The sequence below is a fragment of the Ranitomeya imitator genome, chromosome 7 (assembly GCF_032444005.1).
Source record: "Ranitomeya imitator isolate aRanImi1 chromosome 7, aRanImi1.pri, whole genome shotgun sequence".
Lineage (NCBI taxonomy): Eukaryota > Metazoa > Chordata > Amphibia > Anura > Dendrobatidae > Ranitomeya > Ranitomeya imitator.
Genome location: NC_091288.1, coordinates 36436032 through 36443574, shown reverse-complemented (window position 1 = coordinate 36443574; position 7543 = coordinate 36436032). Strand labels below are relative to the sequence as shown.

Genomic DNA, 7543 nt, shown 5'->3' with positions numbered 1-7543 from the left:
CTGCAGCGATCTAGACAACGATGTCCATCGCTGCAGCGTCGCTGTGTGGTCGTTGGAGAGCTGTCACACAGACAGCTCTCCAGCGACCAACGATGCCGAAGTCCCCGAGTAACCAGGGTAAACATCGGGTTACTAAGCGCAGGGCCATGCTTAGTAACCCGATGTTTACCCTAGTTACCATTGTATAATTGTAAAAAAAAAAAAAAAAAATCCATTCCTGTCGCGTCCCGCAGCGTCAGCTTCCCTGCAGTAAGTGCGCTGGACGGAAAGCAGAGCGGTGACATCACCACTGTGCTCTGCTTTATGGGCAAATACTTTACGGGCAAATGCTTTACCGGAAATATCATGTTTATAACACGCCAGGAAAATGTAAACATTTTTGTGTGCTACCAGATGTGCCCACTGTATTTTATGCCTTATCTACAGACTTCTATAATTTGGGCCCTGGGTCAGTGGAGATACATCATACCCGTGTGTGTGTTTTGTAATGTTATCCCATCTTGCTGTGTCCAGTTTGTGCGCCTCCCTTCTTGCGATACCTCTCTTCTGCGCAGATCTACTTTCTGGTCCTGATGAGGATAGAGCAAAGTGCGCAGATGTGCATGCGCTGGGCCTGTCTCCTTTTCTTGCCTTCGCTCACTGCAGGACTTACTTCTGCCCTCAACAGGCCGGATTAGTGCGTTGAAGGAAGTAGGAGGGTGGTGTCGTTGGCTAAACATTGGAGTGGCTGGACACGGACCTGCAAGTCCCTTCTGATGTGACTGGTGGTTTATTTATTGATACCCTTGTGTTGTGCCGTGTTACTAAGGGCAGCATTATAGAATACTTTAGATAAAACATGAAAGGGGCTGAACACATATTATAGCGCCCATAACTGCTGACATGTTTTATTGTATTTTTGTGTGACATTTCTAATATTCATTTTTGTTTCTTTGCAGATTTTTGGCCACAGGAGAGAATTCAACATCGATATTCAATTTTGTTTGTTGTATTTTTTTGGGGAACAAAATAATTTGTAATTTTTATTTATGGTTAATAAAAAAATTCTTATTTTAATTTGGTTGTTTTTGGATTGAATAAGTATTGTATATATAAAATTCTTAACTAAGAATTATTCTCCATCCCATTGTCCAGTGCGCATACAGCCATCACACTATGTCCATCCCATAGTCCATCCCCCATATAGCCATGACACCGTACACCTGTCAGCTAAGTATGTAAAGTATCTAAAAATCAGAGATGACATTTGATCAACATTAATTTATTTAACAAGCAACTAAATTTTTCCAAACACTTGAGAAAAATTTTTTCAATATGAAAAACTGAACTAACTTTTTCAAAAACAATTGCATCTTAATGCAAGTAGGTGTATTCCTGGGAACACCCATATGAGCTACTTGTGTCAGTCATGAAAGATTGACTTGCTGATGGTCCCAGGCTTGTGTTTCCTCCTCCAGAAAAATTCTGTGCCGGTTGGGTGTAGGAAGACACTCTATAGTGCGGTTCACTGGGTTTCGGTCGTGGGCGAAAGAGTCCGAAAACCCCCGTCAAAACCTTCTCGTATGACTCAATTGGAGCAGGGTCCTCCAGAGCGGTGAGGGATGTTTGGCACAGAGACATGAAGAGAGACTGCCTATCCGGTGGCAGTGAGCGTGCCTTTCGGGCAATGGTCAATGCAAAAAAGTCACACTGGTCCTCACTTGAGGATTGTTTCAGTAAATCAAGTGTGTCACTGGCCATCTTCTCAGTTTTATCCTCATTTTTTTTTTTTTTTTTTTAATGGACTCTCCTGCCACCGGATAGGGAGCTCTCTTCTCTGTTACCACAGCTTCTGACGAACCAGATGATCCAACAGCTGCTGCAGTTGATGTGCCTGCAGCAGCTGCTGGACATGCGGCCTCAGCAGAAGCTGTGGTAAGAGATGGAAAAATTGTCCCTCCCGCTCCCGAGGAAGTGCCTGCTCCATCAGTGCCTGCTCCATCTTCGGAGTGGTCATCCACAGGAGGCGGGTTGGAAAGGTTTCCCTCAGTCCTGTGTGAGAAAAGGAAAAAAATTATTAATCATGACCGCTGCGGAGGAGCAACATTTTAGGAACAGCATAAAGGCCGATTACTCCTAAACGCAGTTAATTTTTTTGCATGTGTGCTGATAATGCATGTTTTGATTTAACACATGCGTTATCACAACATGCTAGCCAAACAATGTGCTAGTTATCTTGCGCAGTCAAAGTGCCAACACAAGATAAATAGACACGGTGTAGTGCCATACCTCTCACAACTCCATCTGTTGAATCATAGCGCAGACAGGATTTTGGAAAATGCTCTCTTCACTATGGTATAAATTCTGGATGCTGTGTATTGAACGCTGCGGCAGGACACAGGGTTCAATACGCAGTCAACTGTGCTACACCACATGGCAACATTGATGAGGCTACATATATATTAGTGGTTTATAACCTACCTCCGCAAAGTCCGGCTTGTGAGCAGGAACTGCAGTTCATCGTAAAAAGGAAAGGTTATTCGACTTGGAGAAGATCCACTCCGGTCACATGTATTGATGAATTTATTGTACCGGTCACGAACTGACCTCCATCTCTGCTTGACATTTTTTTCTAAGAAACAAAAAAATATATATATATTTTTCAAAGTAAATGTATCATAAACTCTAATAATAATAATATTAATAATAATCGGTAACAATATAATTACCAATTTCCAATTGGTTTGCAATGGACAGGGAATCCCACTCCGGATAGAGGTCCCTCACAATCTTGGTCCAGCAATGGTCTCGGAAATATTTGTCCTTGTAGGACACATCAGCGGCATCCCATATACAAGGTATATCGCGAACCTACAATGAATAGAATAGTGTCATTACATACTATATCCAAATGATAAGTAATCTAAAAGGGAACCTGTCACCCCCAAAATGGGAACTGTAGATAAGCCCTCCATGTTTCCTCTAAGATGATCAAAAGAGGTTAGATTATAGTGACACAGGGGCGGTAACGGACCGATGGGCGTTGCTGTCCGGTCCATCCTCTCCCATCTTGTTGTTATGATGTCCTCTTGTATTCACACTGCGGCTCCTGCGCAGGCGTACTTTGTCTGCCCTGTTGAGGGCATTACGTTGCATTACTGCAGTACGTTGCTGTGCCCTCACCAGGGAGATGAGCCACAGCGTGAATACAAGAGGACGTCATCATAAGAAGATGGGAGGGGCTGTACCAGACCGCCACGCTCATTGGACCGGTACCGACCCTGGGTGAGTATAATCTAACCTCTTTTAATCATCTTTGAGGATACATCGGGGGCTTATCTACAGTATACCAGAATGGGTAGATAAGCCCCTGATGCCGGTGGGCTAAGCTCAACTTCCATGTTGGAGTTAAGAGGTTTCCTTACAGCACAAATGTTTAAAAATTTGACATTGCATTTCACACGTCAGTGGCTCCGGTACGTGAGGTGACAGTTTTATCACGTACCTGAGACACTGACTCACGTAGACACTTTAAAATCAATGTATCTCTACAGATGTCAGCGTGTTTTCAAGGACCGTGTGTCCGTTTTCAAAACACGGAGACATGTCAGTGTTTGTGGGAGCGCACGGATTACACGGACCCATTAAAGTCAATGGGTCCGTGTAAACACGTACCGCACACGGATGTTGTCTGTGTGCCATCCGTGTGCATTTTTTCTGTCATAGTGTTAACATTGAAAAAATTGTTGCAATGCAAGGACACAGACACAAAAGCAGACACACGGACATCACACGGATCCCTCCAAAATAAAAATACGTAGGGTCCCCCTATATTTTTAGGCCTGAAAGGCTAGGCAGACAGCCGTGGGCACCCTAACCCTAAAGGGATCCTACCCCTAACCCTACCCCTAAAGGGATCCTAACCCTAAAGGGATCCTACCCCTAACCCTACCCCTAAAGGGATCCTAACCCTACCCCTACCCCTAAAGGGATCCTAACCCTACCCCTAACCCTAAAGGGATCCTAACCCTACCCCTAACCCTAAAGGGATCCTAACCCTACCCCTAACCCTAACCCTAAAGGGATCCTAACCCTAACCCTAAAGGGATCCTAACCCTACCCCTAAAGGGATCCTAACCCTACCCCTAAAGGGATCCTAACCCTACCCCTAACCCTAAAGGGATCCTAACCCTACCCCTAACCCTAAAGGGACCCTAACCCTAAAGGGATCCTAGGGTTAATGATAGGGTTGCTATTGTAAGGTGGCATTAAGCACGGTTAATAATGGAGAGGCGTCAATAAGACGCCTATCCATTATTAATCCTATTAAAGGGTTACTATAATATATGTGGACCCCCTAAAAAAAATACATAGGGTCCCCCTATATTTTTAGGCCAGAAAGGCTAGGCAGACAGCCGTGGGCCAATATTTGAGGCCCGGGAAGGGGTTAAAATACCCATGGCTGTTCCCAGGCTATGAATATTAACCCACAGCTGTCTGCGTAGCCTTTCTGGCCCTAAAATATAGGGGGCCCCAAAAAAAAAAAGTGTTGGGGTCCCCCTATATTTTTAGGCCAGAAAGGCTACGCAGACAGCCGTGGGCTTATATTCATAGCCTAGGAAAGGGGCCATAGATATTTGCCCCCCCCGGCTACAAATATAAGCCCGCAGTCGCCCCGGAAAAGGCGCATCAAAAAGATGCGCCAATTCCGGCACTTAGCCCCTCTCTTCCCACTCCCGTGTAGCGGTGGGATATGGGGTAATAAGGGGTTAATGCCACCTTGCTATTGTAAGGTGGCATTAAGCCCGGTTAATAATGGAGAGGCGTCAATAAGACGCCTATCCATTATTAAGCCAATGAAAGGGTTAAAAAAAAGACACACTTTTTGACCATAATTTATTGCACGCTTAAATCCGTCCTGAAGACCCTCGACCTGAAAAAAAAGGCAAAACAAAAAAACAAATTCATACTCCCTGGCCCTGTCCGCAGAAATCCATCGAGGGTCCCACGAAGATCTTCCATGGAGAACAGACACATCCAGAGATGTGTCTGCTCTCCATGGCTGCAGCAACACACTGACAGGAGCCATAGTTCCTGTCGGTGTGTTACTGCGCATGCGCGAACGAGTTTACCGGCGGTCATTGACCCCGGCACTCTCGCTTACCGGCAGTGCTGCGTGGGAAAGTTCAACGCAGCTGTACTGCCGGTAACCGAGACGCCGGCGCCATTGAGCTCCGGGACAGTACGCGATACACTGCTAGGAGCTTCGCTCCTGGCAGTGTATCACCGGAGAGCAGCCGATCGTCGTGGGACAATCGTTTTATGGATTCTGCGGACAGGGAGTATGGATTTGGTTTATTATTTTTGGATTTTTTTTCTATGGACGAGGGCTTCGCCTACAAGTGTGGTGTTGGTGAGTATATACTCTATGTTTTATGTACTGTGTGTCATGTATGTCACGTTTATTGTGTGTGTATTGTGTGTGATGTGTTTTGTTTTACCGTACAATTGTGCTAAAGTCGCCGGACACAGGGACAACTCTCCCATCCTAATATCGGATGGGAGTAGTAGTCCCATACGGTGATTTAACACAATTGGGTGGCACTATCGTCGCATGGGGATACACATATACACATACATACCAAATCGATCAAGCGACCGACATCGATCCCCATGCGACGATATGCCTCCATCATGACAGCCACACTCCGCCCACGCACTTCCGCCCACGCACTTCCTCCTGCTTCCCCGCACTTCCGGCTGTAGCGGTTTCTGCACCACAAAACCGCAGAAAACCCGCAGATATTTTTTCATCTGCGGGTTTTACTGCGGGTTTGACCCTCACAATGGAGGTCAATGGGTGCAGAACCGCTGCAGTTCCGCAAAAAGAAGTGACATGCTGCGGAATGAAAACCGCTGCGTTTCTGCGCGGTTTTTCCCGCAGCATGTGCACAGCGGTTTGCGGTTTCCATAGGTTTACATGGAAATGTAAACGCTGTGGAAACTGCAGCGGACCCGCAGCGGCAAAATCGCTGCGGTTCCGCGGTAAAAACCGCAACGTGTGAATATAGCCTTATTCTCCAGATCACATCTCACCACCTGTGTACTTGACCCGATCCCATCCCACCTCATCCCAAGCCTCACCAGCGTTTTCATCCCAACCCTAATTCATCTATTTCACCTGTCACTAACAACTAGTGTCTACACCTCATGCTTCAATCCCATCCATCCTCACAAAGCCCACCCTCGACCCATCCACTGTCTAGCTATCACCCTATATCACTTCTTCCCCATGCCTCAAAACTACTGGAACAACAAATCCATTGTGAACTGTTCTCCCTCCTCTCCTTCCACTCTCTCTTTTGACCACTTGCAAGCTGACTTCCAAACGCATCATTCCACTGAATCTGCCCTGACTAAAGTCACCAATGACCTACTTACCGCCAAATCCAAGCGACACTACTCTGTCCTCCTGCTCCTGGACTTGTCATCTTCCTTCAATACTATGGACCACTACCACTTACTACAGCTTCTCTCATCTCTAGGCATCACAGACATTGCCCTATCTTGGATCTCATACCTAGCAGACCAGACATTCAGCATCTCCCACTCACACATTACCTCCACCTTCTCTCTTTGTCCCCTATCTGTCGGTGTCCCCCTAAGATTAAATTCTAGGACCTGGGACAGCTCATAGAGTCCCATGGCTTTCCTTATCACCTCATTGATGTCACACAGTACTTCTCTGGACCCAATATCACCTCCATACCAGAATCCCACAATGTATGTCCACTACTTCATCTTCTCTGCTACATTTCTAAAACTTAACATGGATAAAACAGAATTCATCATCTTTCCAACATCCCACTCATACCCCAACAGACCTATTAATGTCATTGGCTGCCCACTCTCCCCAGTTCCAGAAGCTCGCTGCCTCGGGGGAACACTTGACTCTGATCTAAACCATACATCCAAGCCCTTTCCACTTCCTGCCAACTCCAACTCAAAAATATCTCCCGGATCCGCACATTCCTCAACCAAGAATCTGCAAAAATACTAGTGCATGCCCTCATCATCTCCCGCCTCAACTACTGCACCATCCTGCTTTGTGGCCTCCCCTCTCACACTGTCGCACCACTCCAACCTATCCTAAACTCCGCTGCCCGACTAAAGCACTTTTCCCCATGCTATTTCTCGGCCTCTCTATAAATCCCTTCATTGGCTCTTCATTGCCCAGAGACTCCAATTCAAAACCCTATCCATGGCATAGAAAGCCGTCCACAACCTGTATCCTCTATACATCTGTGACCTCGTCTCCCGGTACTTTCCTGCATGCAACCTCCAATCCTCACAAGATCTTCTCAACTCCCCTCTTTTCGCCTCTTCGCACAATCGCATACAAGATTTTTCCAGTGCGTCCCCCTACTCTGGAACTCTATACCACAACATATCAGTCTCTTGCCCACCGTGGACCTTGTAACCCTTGTTTCAAAACACCGCTGCAAGACCAGCATTGCCCCCACCTACTGTATCCTCACCCATCCCAGATTGTGAGCCCTTGCGG

The 7543-nt window shown here is 46.4% G+C and overlaps 1 long non-coding RNA gene across 1 annotated transcript; it reads right to left on the bottom strand.

The window, feature by feature from the left end:
• Positions 1–1240: 1240 nt before the first annotated feature.
• LOC138644538 (uncharacterized) lies at positions 1241–3038 on the bottom strand. The gene is made up of 3 exons (XR_011314623.1): positions 2709–3038; positions 2461–2611; positions 1241–2031 (listed from the first exon to the last, which is right to left on the bottom strand). It is a non-coding gene; the product is annotated as an uncharacterized lncRNA (long non-coding RNA).
• Between the last annotated feature and the right edge of the window lie 4505 nt (positions 3039–7543).